We start from the raw sequence: 17,308 nt of genomic DNA on the forward strand, positions 1-17,308 counted from the left end.
AAAACACTATTTGTTCAAATTCAGAAGCACTCGTTTTTATGAAACCAATCATATTTAATTCTTTTTAGTTATATATCAGCAATTGAAATATTCGACACATGATCGAATAAAACATTTAAATTACTCCCATAAAGGAGTCTGGAAAACAACAAACAAAACTAAAACACAGTCTTACAAACATCGGTAGGGGATTTTAATTATGCATGTTGTTTTTCCAAACATTTCCATATCACTCACGTATGTGAGCTTAGAGTGATCCCTTCGTCCCAGGTAAACAACTACAGTACTGGGCCGGGATTGTGCCGACGCTGGCGCAGTTGTCGCCCGGCACACTACTACTGGGCCGGGATTGAGCCGACGCTGGCGCAGTTGTCGCCCGGCACACCGCCACGTCAGTCTCCCGCGCGCGGGCCGTGGCAGCACAACCTTATCGCACTGCTTCAGGGAGTTCGTCAGCTGTGATAACAATAGACTACATGGTTACTCCATCACTGTAATACATAACACATACACGCAGTTCAGGACTAGTCAGTAAGTAAACGTGATACATTTCACATTTGGTTTACATTTGTCTCCGTGAAACTATTAGAATTTAATGACGTATATGCAAATTCTCCCTCTTTACAACATCTAAGTAATTATTGTCATCTATCTACACTTTAAATCGATGATATAATTTTAATCTTTTAAAATTAATAGGATACGTTTAAACTTGAACTAAAGACAAGTTGTCAAGTTGTTTAAAACAGCAGGCCATAATAGTAGTCCCTAGCTTATTTTATAAAATTATAATGCAGCATATTCTACATAACGTTGCATTACCATGCTATTCTATTGTAATTTTTGCATTTTATAAAACTCCAAAAACTATCAGTGTTCCGAAGTACCACTACTGATCAACACTTTCTTTTCTAGCTATAACTTCAATTAGTATTAACAACGTTTCTGTAGATAACACGCATAAAGCCCAGTCACCTCGTCAAAAACAGGTGTCACCAGTCGGATTGAACAAAAAACAGATGAATGTATTATAAACATGGAAGCTGCCATGAAAACGGTATTAAGAAATTACGAATAATGTTAAGGCCAGGTAAAATGGATGACCACAATTTATCAAAATATGCTACAATTGAATCTGAAACGGTTTTGTTTAAAATATGGTTCCTACCTGATGAACATTCAAGGATCCCATGCTATAAAATCACATGAATTTGACTGCTATTACTCATATAGTTAGTTACCTTCAACGAAAATTATTGTTAAATAATAGGTAAGGAGGATTTTTATATTCCGAATTTAAATTGCCCTAACATTCTTAATCATGTAATGCTCCTAATAACGAGTCAAAATGTCTATATAAAAGTGCTTATTTACTATCTTAATCCATACAACAGTTTGACTACATAAAGAAAGAACAAATTATAAAATAAATTATATAGCAATAAACTGTCTGAGAGGCCGAGTCATTATTGTATTTAACTTTCAATCACATGTTCACTGGTTCGATTCCAAACGAGATTATTTCCAGACCCAAATGCCATTTCTCATTGAGCAAAGAATTAATAATGCTTTCTAACCAAATGGCCTAGGTTGGATAGTGACAAGAACATAATTTGGGCCGTTACGTTTCAAAACGTAAAAAGTTCCATTGGCGTAGAAAACCAACAAAAAAATCTTCTGTTTTACAAGGGAATCTAAGCTGACTAAGCTTATATTGCTAATATTGCAATGTAATCGATATGTAATGTAATCGAACATGTCTATATTTGGTTTTTTATAATCAAGTAGTTAAAAATGTGATGTACTAAATACCAAAACTTTATATTACATGTTTAACTAGTTACCATGTTCAGTATCATGTGTAGATAACAATCGAATAAAGGTTACCGATGAAATGTTACGTTAAGTAAAGTACAATAAAAGTCAAAGCTGGCAACCTTGATAGGGACTGTGAGGGTTTACTACCGACTCTACCAGCTTTAAGTGCTTTTACTGCCAAAAGAAAGGAATAATACAAGGGAAGATTCTCCGTAGAATCAGATAAGGGCCGTAAACACACCGTGCAATGAGACCTTTGGCTGGCTTCGCTTTCCTACAATTTTCTTTTGTCATATATTTTCCCATTTTTAACTTGGGTATGGACTTTTATTTAATTATTTTTTGTCTATAAGAAAAAGCTAAAGAAATAATGAAAGCTGAAGCTTGTATTCTGTCTTGTGCATAGTTTGTTTATAAAAACTTCTTGGATCTTTCAGATTGAAATAATACATTGCATGTATTGTAATGAATGAAATAAAGACAAACAATTTAATAATGAGATAACAAAATATAAAGTTTGACGGTGCCCTTGTATAAATGGTGTAAATTTTTTTTAAGATTTTAGTCCATAAAGTAAAAATTGTAAGGTTAAAATATGCAATATGTCTCGTTATTAAATTGGATATGAATTTGCTTGATAATAATTACCATGAAATTGACCAAATATTTGTTAAAACCTCACAATATGTATGGTTTAGATACGATCGTGCAATAAAATAACAATAATCTCTATAGCCACATCACTGTAACTTTTTAAGTACAGAACTCTAATACTCGTGCGATTGGATTGCCTATAACTGCCTGTATAAAAGATTTGTTTGAAAAGGGCAAAATTAAGGAAGAAAATGTCATATTTAAAACATTAAATGGGGTTTATAAAAGCCATTAAAAGAGTATTTTCTAAACAGAGGAAGTACGCAACAAATTCTTTGAGGCTATTAAGGTAATATATCGCCCATTTCGGAGATAACATTGGTGAGATAGGGCTTGTGGCGCAGGTTCGTAATCTCATTGGGGCTTGTTTGTTTTATTGCTGGTAGCGTAACGGATCCTGATCAGTGACCATTGCTCGTATCAGGTCATGTAGGTCTACATGGGTTGAGCCACCCACACTGGCTAACCTTTCTACTTAACCAGGAACAGTAATATTTGTAAAAAACTTAAGCACTGTATCTTAGTTTTTGAATATTTCATAAATTCATTCTTCTCAATATAAAAATTCTCAATTGATGTAATTAATTAATGTACATATTCTGTGTGTGATTCTTGTTTGCACAAGAGCTAATACTTATATGATATATTTTAATCAACATGATTTATCATGAACATTACTTCTTATTACAATTTATTTATAGGTGCACGGTTTATAAAATGGAAAAAATCTAAACTTTATTCTGACCTATTCAAGTACAAGCTTAATTGTCTTACCAGGTACAATTAAAATCATTTTAATTTTACATATATTGATTTGCAATAGCTGTCAGCAATTCCATGGCACCAATCGGAGTGTTACAGGTTCAAGTAGGATGCTGTTGTCAAACACATTGATCAAGGAACCACATTAAATTCACTTTAACAGTTTAGATGATAGTTGACACACACACACACATCCACGTTGAATAAACAAAATGCATGACATCAAATTTAACTCTCAAGTTTAAAATAGGTGACCACGGAGTGTTACTATTGCAACGATTGGCAAGAATTGTACAACACTAAGTTAATAATCTAGTTTCTAGACTGTTAGAATACATTTTAAACATATTTGTAATCCTGACATTAATTAGTTTAGTTTATTTGCGCGTCAATGCTGCCAACGCAATGTTAATCAGGATCTCTTACATATTGTAATTGGTACGTTCCTAAAATGTTGAATAATTTGGAATATGTTGCGTATCCGAGGAGTTATACACCATTATATCCAAAACATTGTTGACTTAATTCCAAGGAGGATTGATTCTTCATCCAGTCGTCTTGAAGTTGGCTGAATAGATACTGTATTGCTGCCTATTGCTGGGACCACATATTTTGATTACTTTTACTTAAATCATTGTCGTAAGATAATAACTGCTCTTGTATTTGCACTGAGTGGAAGAATAAATTAATTGTAAGCCCGGCAAATATTTACGGTAACCTCAAATGCTAGAATAATAAATATTCACGTCCGTATCTATATTATTAAAGGAATTTGTTGGATTTTTGTATGCAGCAAATTGATCCCTAAATATTTATTTTTATAGGCAAATTAGGTATCAAAGCTCTTATCATCTAGATGTGTCTTTTGCGGGGTTGGGTGATATCCCGTGAAAGCCCTTTGTTCCATAGGCTTTAAGGATTTCATAGTTCGTGCTGAATTCTGTCGTCAATCATCTAAACTTTTTATTTTAAATTTGTTTACATAAAAACATAAGGCTATGATAAAATTTTGTTTACATCCATACGAAAATGGGGTTATCTGTAGTTGGTGATGTTTCAGTGAATTGAAGTAAAATTTTGTAATGTTATTTGTATAAAATGGAAGAAGAAATAATAAAGAAGAAAATGACTTACGTTAGATTTTTATGTATTTATAGTATGTTTCATTAGTATTTGTAATTTTTCTAAAATACCTCGAAGAGATCGCACACGCAATGAAAATAATAGGGCTCACAATCCAAATAATAGGGATATGATGGGAAATAATCGTTTCCTCCCTTATCAAATATATATCAAATATATCACGGATTTTGAAGTCACGAAGTGACGCAGGTTGCTAGTATTTCATTAAATGTGATACATCCTGACGGTGTTTAATACACACGACTGTACAGCTGCAATATTCATGTAAAGTCTGAACATGTTTGTGAAACAACGAGGTATACAGCACGAAGCTGCATCCCAGATATTCATAATAGATGTTCAGTGGGGCTGGTCGTTGCGGGGAGGTGGAGACCACTGCAAATCAATGAATACCTGTATTAAAAAAAAAAATAAACAAACAGATTAAAATCAGTACAAAGAATTAAATCTGAGATCTCCCAAGGTGTCTGTAATGTCTACACGTACATTATTAGAGTACCACCACCACAAAAACATGCAGACTAAGAGACATTCCATTTACCTGGTTGGATTTTGTCTAAAATATTTCCTTCAAATTTTCAGATTAATTTCCTTTTTAAATAACAAGTTTCGTGCTGAAATAAAGGAAGTATAGTTAGTTTTTTTGCGAATTTCCCGGCAATAAGCTATTACCGTAGGTGGCATGGTAAGACCTAGGCCCGGGACCGATTTGCTTTTTCATTTTGATGTCCCCAGAGTCCAAAAACAGCATTCGTTACAATTTTTATATATGTATATATATATATGTGTGTGTGTGTGTGTCCGTGAAAGCGATAACTTGAGTAATTTTTGTCTGATTTTGATGAAATTTGGTTTAAAGGTGTAAAGCAGGATAAACTTGAATGAGTTCGTAAACCAGCATGATTGGACTATGGGAAAGGGGATTTATGGGGGGTTTTATGGGGTAAAAATAGGGTTTTCCCATTTTTGACCCTAAAAACACAGAATTTCACAATTTATTTCCAAAACATTATGTAGAGCTTAAAGAAACAAATAATTTAGTATATTGAAGCGTTATTATGCGCCTAAGGGTTACGGAGAAAATATTACTAGGTGGCGTTCGCAGAGGCATCCACAAAATTGAGCGGAGTCATCAAGGGTTCATATTATTGAGCGGAGCGAGCGAAGCGAGCGAAGCGAGCGAAGCTCTTATACTACACTCCTGCTTTTGTTTTACAAATACTCCTCCTGAACGGCTGAAGCGATCTTCACGAAATTTAACACAGTCATAGTACCCAACCATGGGAAGGTATAAATCTGAAATGGTACAAATCGGACCATAGGAATTTTCCCTACATGAATGCAAACTTTTAGAAATTTAACATGGGCCTTATGGGTTAATTGGTTGCCATGACATTATTTGCGAGTCAACACTAAAAAGTAAACAAGAGCCTCGACATATGTTAGTCAACAAATCTACCACATTATAAATACAGTACAAAAGAAAAATATGTGATTAATACTAAAGTGTATATTAGTTAATTGCATGTAATACGAATTGATTAACAATCAGTTCTATATTGAGTGATTAAAATCATGACGTTTATATTTAATTGTATAATCGTTATGTTCTTTTTAACAAGTTAAGTTGGAAAAATAAGGTTTCAAGTTAAGCAAACGGCTTATTTTGATGTTATTATAAAAGTAATGAAACGTACCAGTAAACCAATTCCTAAAGTTTTCACTTATTCTTTTTAGTCTACATTATAGTCGTATTGATAAATTTTACTGCACCAAAGGGAAAATTTGAAAGTGGTTGACAATATATTTCTTACTTTTAACTGCTAAAATAAAACTAGACCTAAGTTATATGTCTATACTTAAAAACGAATTGATAATTTTAAAAATCGATTAGCCTATCTCAATTATTCGCTGTTAGGAAATGATTACCACAAAAAGTTAATGTATTTATAAAAAATGCATTCTTATCACAAAATTAAGTTATAAATGTCTAAAAAAACTGATCAGTGAAGTTAAGAGAAAATCATATTATAACAAAATCAGAAGCAAAATTTTAAGGCCGCCGAGGAGATTCGAACTTAATAATAATCGTTATTGCCTTTTAATAATGCAGGTATCGCATAGGTTTACCATGATTCATTTGCAGGATATAGAAATTATTGAGCAGAGCGTAGCAAAGCTCTTATATCATTGACTTTAACTTCTCTTATCATACACTCCTGCTTTTGATTAATAGCATTGAGCATAATTTACTACAAAATGAATAACTATAAGGGTTGCCAGAATTAGGCGAATGCACCATATTGAATGAACCCGACGTATCATTTGACGTACTTTGAATACTGCACATAGACATCCCATATAAGTGAAGCAGAAGTAGGCCTAAGCCAACCATTGACTTCGGATACTGTAATTCGGCATTTTATCTAAATGAACGAAATAAATGGACAATTGATTTAGGATACTGCAAGTAGATTATTCATTTACATGCACCATTGAGTTTGGATACTACAAGTAAACAATCCGTCTACGTGAACCGGACGTACCATTGACTTTAGAATCTGCAAATAGGCATTACATTTATGCGAACCAAATATATCATTGAATTAATATGCTGGCTCCGCTCAATATTGCAAGCAAACAACTGCATTGTACACCTAGTATTGTTTTTGTAATACTGCAGTAAAAACAATCGTATGTAGCAGTAAAAGTAGCATTTTTACTCTTTAGGGAGTAAAAATCGTTTTTAGCCTATATGGAGTTAAAATCAGCTGTTTTCAACTTATTTGTAAATGTCTATGGTAAACTATTGCATGTATCGAAATATGTATCGATTCGTGCTGCGTAATAGTTTTAACCTACAGTCTACAGTCTCTTCCCATAGCATTTTAGAATTGTGGATAAATTAATCCATTCCCACACTCAACACTACTCACCATTACTACTTCCTTCACCACCCCCTACACGTGGACCTGTTTTCCCCTCTTCCCATAGCCTTTAAGGATTGCAGATACATTAATGTAATTGTCAAAGACAGTTACATGCACTCTGCACTGCAAGCCTTACTACTTCATTCGCCATTTCCAACGTCATAGACCTGTTTCCTTCCCTTCTCATAACATTTAAGTATTAGATACATTAAATGTATCTAACTGCCCAAATGGTTCCCCCACTCTGCACTGCCAGCCTTTACTACTTCTTTCACCACTTCCTACGTCGAGGGGCCTCTTTCCATGCCTTCTCATAGCATTTTAGGATTGAGGATACATTAATCTAACTGCCACAGACGGTTCCCACACTATGCTCATACTTTACTATTTCCTAAGCCATTTCCTGCATCGTGTACCTGTTTTCATCACTTTTGTATAGCATTTTAGTATTTTAGATACTTTAATCTAATTGCCACAAACATTGACCACACTCCGCACTGCTAGCCTTTACTACTTCATACACCATTTTCTATGTCGTGGACATTTTTCCATCCCTTCTCATAGCATTTTAGCATTGCAGGTTCATTAATCAAACTGCTACAAACAGTTTCCAGTTCCCACACTCCACACTGCTCACCTTACTACTTCCTTCACCTCTTCTTACGTCACGGACCTGTTTCCCTCTCTTTCCATAGAATTTTAAGATTGTGGATACCTTATTCTAATCGTCATAAACAGTTCCCACAACCCCGGACAGCTGGCCTTTACTACTTTCTTCACCACTTCCTACGTCACGGACCTGTTTCCCTCCATTCCGTAGCATTTTAGGATTGCAGATAGCTTAATCTAATCGTCATAAACAGTTCCCGCACTCCGGACAGCTCGCCTTGACTACTTTCTTCACCACTTCCTACGTCACGGACCTGTTTCCCTCCCTTTCCATAGCATTTTAGGATTGCAGGTGCATTAATCTAACTGCTACAAACTGTTTCCAGTTCCAACACTCCACACTGCTCACCTTACTACTTCCTTCACCTCTTCTTACGTCGCGGACCTGTTTCCCTCCCTTTCCATAGAATTTTAAAATTGTAGATACCTTAATCTAATTGTCATAAACAGTTCCCACACTCCGGACAGCTCAACTTTACTACTTCCTTCATCACATCCTACGTCACGGACCTGTTTCCCTCCCTTTCCGTAGAATTTTAGGATTGCAGATAACTTCATCTAATCGTCATAAACAATTCCCACACTCCAAACAGCTCGCCTTTACCTGTTTCCCTCCCTTTCTATAGCATTTTAAGATTGGAGATACCTTAATCTAATCGTCATAAACAGTTCCCACAGTCCGGAGTGCTTGCCTTTACTACTTCCTTCAGCACTTCCTACGTTACGGACCTGTTTTCCTCCATTGCTATAGCATTATAGGATTGCAACGTCATAAACAGTTCCCACAGTCCGGAGTGCTTGCCTTTACTACTTCCTTCAGCACTTCCTACGTTACGGACCTGTTTTCCTCCATTGCTATAGCATTATAGGATTGCAAATACCTTAATCTAATGGTCATAAACAGATCCCATACCCCGGACAACTCGCCTTTACTACTTCCTTCACCACCTCCTACGTGACGGACCTGTTTTCCTCCCTTCCCATAGTATTTTAGGTTTGTAGATACCTTAATCTAATCGTCATAAACAGTTTCCACACTTCGGACAGCTCGCCTTGACTACTTCCTTCACCACGTCCTACTTCGCGGACCTGTTTTCCTCCCTTTCCATAGCATTTTAGGAATGCACATACCTTAATCTAATCGTCACAAACAGTTCCCACACTCCGAAAAACTTGCCTTTACTACTTCCTTCACCACTTCCTACGTCACTGACCTGTTTCCTTTCCTTTCCATACCATTTTAGATTTGTAGATACCTTATTCAATCGTCATAAACAGTTTCCACACTCCGGACAGCTCGCCTTTACTACTTCCTTCACCACTTCCTACGTCACGGACCTGTTTTCCTCCCTTCCCATAGCATTTTAGATTTGTAGATACCTTATTCAATCGTCATAAACAGTTTCCACACTCCGGACAGCTCGCCTTTACTACTTCCTTCACCACTTCCTGCGTCACGGACCTGTTTTCCTCCCTTCCCATGGCATTCTAGATTTGTAGATACCTTATTCAATCGTCATAAACAGTTTCCACACTCCGGACAGCTCGCCTTGACTACTTCCTTCACCACTTCCTACGTCGCGGGCCTGTTTTCCTTCCTTCCCATAGCATTTTAGGAATGCAAATACCTTAATCTAATGGTCATAAACAGTTTCCACACTTCGGACAGCTCGCCTTGACTACTTCCTTCACCACGTCCTACTTCGCGGACCTGTTTTCCTCCCTTTCCATAGCATTTTAGGAATGCACATACGTTAATCTAATCGTCACAAACAGTTCCCACACTCCGAAAAACTTGCCTTTACTACTTCCTTCACCACTTCCTACGTCACTGACCTGTTTCCTTTCCTTTCCATACCATTTTAGATTTGTAGATACCTTATTCAATCGTCATAAACAGTTTCCACACTCCGGACAGCTCGCCTTTACTACTTCCTTCACCACTTCCTACGTCACGGACCTGTTTTCCTCCCTTCCCATAGCATTTTAGATTTGTAGATACCTTATTCAATCGTCATAAACAGTTTCCACACTCCGGACAGCTCGCCTTTACTACTTCCTTCACCACTTCCTGCGTCACGGACCTGTTTTCCTCCCTTCCCATGGAATTCTAGATTTGTAGATACCTTATTCAATCGTCATAAACAGTTTCCACACTCCGGACAGCTCGCCTTGACTACTTCCTTCACCACTTCCTACGTCGCGGGCCTGTTTTCCTTCCTTCCCATAGCATTTTAGGAATGCAAATACCTTAATCTAATGGTCATAAACAGTTTCCACACTCCAGACTGCTCACCTTTACTACTTCCTTCACCACTTCCTACGTCACGGACCTCAAGCTAGTACCTAATTGCAGATACCTAAATCTAATCGTCATAAACAGTTTCCACACTCCAGACTGCTCACCTTTACTACTTCCTTCACCACTTCCTACGTCACGGACCTCAAGCTAGTGACGTCATTTGATTATATTTATGATGATCCATACCGTTTCTGTTCTAATATCTGTGGATTAATGCTATCAGCTATTTATTTATCTACTGCGTTCAAAAGTCAACAGCTGATCATATGTTTTTGTTTATGTGTCAAATACTGCTTCCATAAGGATTACATTGAAACTTTGAGACCCAGTGGGGCGGATTCCTGAGAGATTTTTTTAAAGCCATATAGATGTTGGCACTCACCGATATGGTCTTTATCACCATGCAAAATTTGAAAACGATTGATTCAGTCGTCTAGGAGGAGTTTGCGTATTACGAAATGCATAAGAGTCGACGTATAAGAGCTTCGCTCGCTTCGCTCGCTCCGCTCAAAAAAATGTAATTTTAAAATTCCCATGTATTCTTATGGAGAATGAGTCAACTGTTGTAGTTTGCTTGTTTATGAACATATTTTGATCAAATTTGGAAAATACATTAATTTCTTACTAAACTACAGTACCTATTAACATTTCACATTAAAAAAAACACTTTTTTACCCTCCCTGTTGCAGCAAACCTAATTACTCGTTAAACTAATTCTATTTAAATAGGGAATAAATGTGACATTTTTAAGGAGACATTTTAGTGTAAATCCAATCAGGGAAATGGAAATTCGCTAAGTCTGCAGGTTTGCTGCGGCGGGGGTATTTTTATTTGTGATGTATAGCACAGTATGAAATAAACTAATTTTATAAAATTAACCAAAATATACCCGTTTAACAAGCCAAAAATAAAAGTTTATTTATTCTCCATTAGATTAACATGGACATTTTAAATTTACAATTTTGTTGGACTTTTATCTGTAACCATTAGGCATACAATAATGCTTCAAAGTACAATGCTAAATGATGATTAGGGACTTTCAGTTATATAAATTAAGTTTGTTTCCGATTATTTTTACTTACGTTTTCGTGCTAACGGACATATACACATGAATTTGAAGTGATGGCGTTTTTGGCCTCTAGAAACATTCGAACGAAAAAGTAAAAAGCTTCCCTTTAAAATTATATGATATTTCACATATGATTCTATTTGGATTTATATTTTTTCCTACCTAAATATTTTCTAAAACTATCTTTTTTGAATAAATTCTTTTTTGGATATTATCTCAATTTTGCATGTAAAAACAAAGCTTATCTTTCAAGGAATATTGAAATTGTAATCAAAATTGTAGCAAAAAAATACAAAACATTCCTCAAAAAACACCACCATTTAGGAACTTTTGAACGTAATCGAACATGATGTTGATTCTCATAGAATGTCTGACGAACTACTAGATATGGTGGACCTTGGACTCAAAAATCATCGAAAATATTTTTTCCTACAGTCACCCGACAAAGTTGGCTTCCTTATACTGTTTATAGTACAGAAAGCTGCAAATTGCTGCATATTTATGCTTTGTCGTACGGTTTATACTATGGTGCACATCAGGATTCCAACCAAACAACACACAACAGCGTGGTTTTATTATGCACGTAATCCGTGTACGCTTACGGAAATGGATTGGCAATACTTAAATAACACTATGATCAGCTGATTGACTATTATAACTACTATTAAACCTGTCATTTCGTGTTTATACAGAAAAGTGCTGCTACAGAGAAGGCAATGAGGTGTGTTTTGTATATAAATGCTGATAGCTTAGCATGAAATAAACAAGTTTGCCAAATATGATTAAAACATAGCCAACAAACAAACTACAAAAATGTATTCATTCTTCATAAAATAAAGTGACAATTTGTAATTTTATTGATTTTTTGTATATCTCCGTAACCGATAAGCATAAAACAACGATTCCGTATAATAATTTATTTACTTTTTTAAGCTCTAAAATATGGTTTGGAAAGAAATTGCAAAATTCTATGTTTTAGAGTAAAAAAATGGGGAAAACCTTTTACCTATAACCCCTATAAAGCTCCACATCGTCTAATCATGCTGGATCTTGAATACGTTCAAATAAACGTAGGATTGCATGTTTGTACCAAATTTCAGCAAAATCAGATCATTTTTTGCCTGAGTTGTCGCATTGATGGACACATAAATATTAATACTAGGGAATCCGTCGTGGCTTTGTTCACGAAAATTTAAATTATGAGTTAATTGTTTATCTAATAGACCACCAAAATAATTAGAAGAAAACATATCAGACCTAAATCCATTATTATATATAATCACTTAATTTAGTTAAGCATTTGTGATTTACGAAGTTAAACCTACGGGAAAGCTTCTTCATTTACAACATCAACTGCCCTTTCACCAAGATCTTCGGAATACTCACTCTGAAACCACCTACAAAATATGTTTTTGGCCAGAATACTATTCCCACTGTATCTACTTTCAGTTAGGCGTACATGCCTTAACCTAAATTTCTGATAGTACAGTCAATCCTCCCATAACTTAATTTGAAAGTATGATGTATCTAAAAAAAAACATTAAGTAATATAAAACCTTCCACGGTGTTTTATTGTGGTTCTCGAAGCCCTAAAAGGCCCTAAACAGTTGCAGGTCTACAGTATATACGGTGTTTTCACCAATCACGTTTTTATGTGTGAATGTACACAAATAAAATTGGCTTTTCTCAAATATACAGAAAAGAAATTATCAAAACTTGATATCATAAATAAATTCATCCACAAAAACATAAAAACATAAAAAAATTTAAACAAATCTTTTCTGCATATGGATAACGTGGGGACTTTAAAAACCACTGGGGCAAGCCCTGATGGCATTTCTTGAAAGCGCTTCTTATATTACACCTAGAGGTTGATTGGAACCTCCGTTTTTATGGCTTCTAGTCTTTTAGATATAGTGATCAGTGAGTCAGTATACATATGTATTTGAATGGATAGTGTTTTCGGCCTCTAGGGACCTCAAAACGAAAAAGAAAATCTGTTCCGGGTCAAGGTCTTACTATGAGACCTACGGTAATATCTTATTTCTGATATGGGAAATTCACTAATAATAGTCATAAGTTTACTACTTTATGTTGTACTACATTACGCAATAATAGCTTAAAATTTCACAACAATCCATTGGAAACTATGCTGTACATGTTTTATTGCTGACATAAAGTCCACTTCACTTAAAAATATTGAAAAATTTAAGCTTTTTAATTACAAATTTATAGAAATGTGATATATTATCCGGATCCATTATTTACAGTTAACCATTGTACTATCTCGTCTCTCTATTTGAAGTAGTGATGTTGTATGTGTTAGGGACAGGTGCACATGACTAACACTAATCCTTGCTGTCCAGAAACAAGGACGCAAAACGGACAGACACTTATTGTTTTTGCATTTGGTTTGGGTTAGTAACGAGTTTAATCCGAAATAAAAACGGCAAATTAATGTATAATACGCGATTATAAGAACTGTCATTATAATATATTGTTTTTTTTGTCTTTTTATTAAAGTACACTTTGTTGGTAAGTTTTATTGTTTTCTTTAGGTTTTAAACATTACGATGGCATACAAATCTTTATTTCCTTAGCAATAAAAAGTCTTTTGTAAAATTGGATTCAATATTGGCAAAATAATACTAAAATACTCTTACATAAAAAGGTATGTTCCTTTTAAATTACATCTTCCTCTTGGTCTTCCACTTCAGGGGAAGACAGTAGAAGATTGTAATAACCATGGTAGAGAGGAGGAATGTACTGCAACAAGGATTTGACATCATCTAACTTTTTTTGTTGATTTTGTTGGGTGCATTCCCTTTTAAGTGAAGAACTGGAGCAGAAGTCCTTCCACGTTTGTTTAGGTTCATCACTAAGAACTCTTCGTTCATCATATGTTTGAGTTTCAACTCAAAAGGCTTATGGCTGTCAAATTTAAAGCAAATAGCTTTAGAAAATCTTGGAAGAGTAGTATCATCTGTGCAAAACTTGCGTTTCGTGTTAAAGTATTCTTGCAGCCTAGCCAAGTCAAAGAAATCCTCACTCATCATACAAGTTACAATGAACTTGTGTTTGGTTCCACACCTAGCTACTATCTCTCTCCATTGCTCAGGACTATACACATTTTGGCAGTGCTTGGTGTGATACTTTTCTATTTTGGCAAAATCTCGGTCTGATGGAAGGTAAGTATGGCCAGTTGTCAGGAAGTAATGTTCTATTGTTTCAAAACGTTTAATACCTACAAGGTGTGACCAAAGCGACATTATGTTCCAGTTTTTGTTCTGCCCTCCGCAGTTGTCAGTAAATATTACCAACTTTTTTGCGTGGACATTTGCTACTGATAGGTACTTTATAATACAACTTCCTATTTCATCACTACCCCTTTTTGCTACTGATTCATCCCACATGAACATAAATCCTTGTTCAGAACTGCAGTTATGAATACCTACATTATAGGTCCACAGTTTCCTGCAGTAAATGCAGGTCCACAAGACAGTTTTGGTGTAGGGAGGGTTTGTTGCAAATCAACAGTGATGACATGCACATCATTAGGCGTCTCTTTACTTTTAGCTGTGTAATCTATCATTTTTTTCCTGGCACTATCTGCCCTGCGTAAATGGAGTTCTTTTTGTATTTTTGCTGTTTGCTTTTGTTCGTCACTAGCATTGGGATCATTAATGATAATCTGCAAGCTATCACATTTATTGCATGTGTCTGATTTTGGAAGTTTGAAGCCAATGTTGTACTTTTCACAAAATATTCTTCGGTACTTATCCTCACTAACTGTGGGGAGTTCGTTTTCTTGGCTAAAGTTTAAGTAATGGTCATTGTATAAACTTCTAATAGTCATATCACAACCCAAATAGACCTTGTTTGGATTTTGATACCTACTATAGTGGGACTGGTACTTCGGTATGGCTTTAATGTGATCATGTACACCGTTTTCTGCTTCGGCCGATATCTTGTGAGGCCTTGTATTATGACTACCCCTTTTGTCACAAGATGGTGTAGATACTTCAGAAACTATTTTTCTAATAATGTTATTGATTCGACCTCTTGAATTTCGTAGACCATGAATGCTCATAAACGATTTTTTACAAACTCTGAGAGATGATCCACTTTGCAGTTTAATCTTAAAAATGAATGTGTTTTGTTTGTATGAACCCTCTGGATTTTGGCAGTAACGACGTTTGATTGGTATTTTTTCTATACATCCAAAAAGATACGCGTTTTGCATATTGAAATTGCCCATATCCCAAAATGCGTTAAAGAGAACAAGTTTTTGAGCCTCAGTGACTTTCTCATGACATTTTAGGGGACATTTGCACATCTCACCTAAAGTTCTACCGGGTATATTCTTCCCTAATTTTGTCCTGTATGCTCGTCCTTCGTTCCGCCTTTTCTTTCTCATATCAACTTCTTTCATATGCGACTTACGCTTTCTTTTCCTTGGGCTTTTTTGCGGAGTCAGAAGTGGAGATCTGGGTGAAGCATTGGCCACGGCATGCTGGTATTCCTCGTATATCTGTTGTGGAGCTGGTGGTTGCCCTTCGTAATCTTGTACCGGTAACTCTTGTATCTGTGAAAAATAAAAACTGTTATACCCTTTGCAATGGGTGTATGAAACAATGTGTAGGTATCATTAAACATTTTGAAACTATTACATTTTTTGCTTCCTTATTTTTGAAGTCACAAATCCAAGTGCTTTATTGCGAGCATTTTTAAAACATGTGTCTTTTGACCAGTAAATAATGAACTTAAAGGGCACACCAATACTTAATTTTTGTTTTGATGGGATCTTTCGACTCTCTATGTACCAGCTTTTATTTTCAGCAAGGAAAACTGGAATGAAAATATCTTCAACCTCTAACCACTCAATATTATTATGGTAAACAATACCTCTGCATTATCCACTGGCTCAGGGTCAATGGTTGGATCTGGAGTAGCCTCTAGCACAGCTTCTGGAGCAGTCTCTGGAGCAGCATCCAGCAAAGTTTCTGGAGCAGTCTCTGGAGCAGTCTCTGGAGTAGCCTCTAGCACAGCTTCTGGAGCAGCATCTAGCACAGCTTCTGGAGCAGTCTCTTGCATAGGTTCAATGGCAGCTTCTTTGACATCACGTCTCTGGAAAAAACAAATACACAATACTGAAGTAGTTTTTCCTCAATATCATACACTTTAAGTTAACAAGTTGGACAGAATAAGGGTCATTGATATATTTTGATAAGCCCTTATGTAAAATTTTGTTTACCTATTTGTCGAAACCAAGTTCTATGCTATCAGGTAAACACTATGATTTTCAAAACCTATTATAAACTTAAAATGGTTAGGCTTATTTAAAACGTTACAAAGAGGTCAAGGCTAATACGGCACAAAGGCTTAAAAACCTTTTACACATGAAAAAAAACTAAATATTTAGGGGAAAGAAAATGTCAAGCAACGTTTTAAATATTTTCGGCGAAACACAGTGCCAACCATCAAATATGAATTTTTGATTTATTTCGACTAGAAACCCTTTTCCAGCATGGTTACACTCAATTTTTGGTGTCAAATATATGTTTATTAATTTGTTTGTGCTTGAAAGTTGCATAATACTAATATACATTCACTTATAACAGCCAATGCTAACCAACATTATACAAAATTATAGGTTAGGTTTAAAATAATGCTAAGCAACACTCACCTTAAAACATGAAACACCATTTTCCTCATCATTTGGTAAATAATCAGGATCGCTGTCAGTATCATCAAATTCTGCGTACAAGTCTTCTATGTCTTCATAATAATCTTTCAGGTCTCTAACACATTTCCTCTTTCCCTCCATTTTGTATGAGTAGCATGGCACTGTTTTTCCCAAAACTTTGCAATCAACCAATTGAGGAAATAAAATGCAATGCACATACAGAGCATTCTAGTGGTGATCTTTGGAATCTGATCAGTGCTGCTTGTAGTTTGTTT

At 35.5% G+C, this 17,308-nt stretch overlaps 1 protein-coding gene across 1 annotated transcript in view; it reads left to right on the top strand.

Moving 5' to 3' along the window:
* The first annotated feature begins 413 nt into the window (after positions 1-413).
* The window catches only part of LOC128982141 (uncharacterized), a 132,857-nt gene continuing 115,962 nt past the window's right edge, over positions 414-17,308 (top strand). The window contains exon 1 of the mRNA XM_054401203.1: positions 414-531. The gene's annotated coding sequence lies outside the window, so the exon portion shown is untranslated. The remainder of the gene's footprint in view (positions 532-17,308) is intronic.

The sequence above is a fragment of the Macrosteles quadrilineatus genome, unplaced genomic scaffold (genome assembly GCF_028750875.1).
Source record: "Macrosteles quadrilineatus isolate MER2022 unplaced genomic scaffold, UCM_ALF_1.0 Scaffold_1__1_contigs__length_201487025, whole genome shotgun sequence".
NCBI classification, from domain to species: Eukaryota; Metazoa; Arthropoda; class Insecta; order Hemiptera; family Cicadellidae; genus Macrosteles; species Macrosteles quadrilineatus.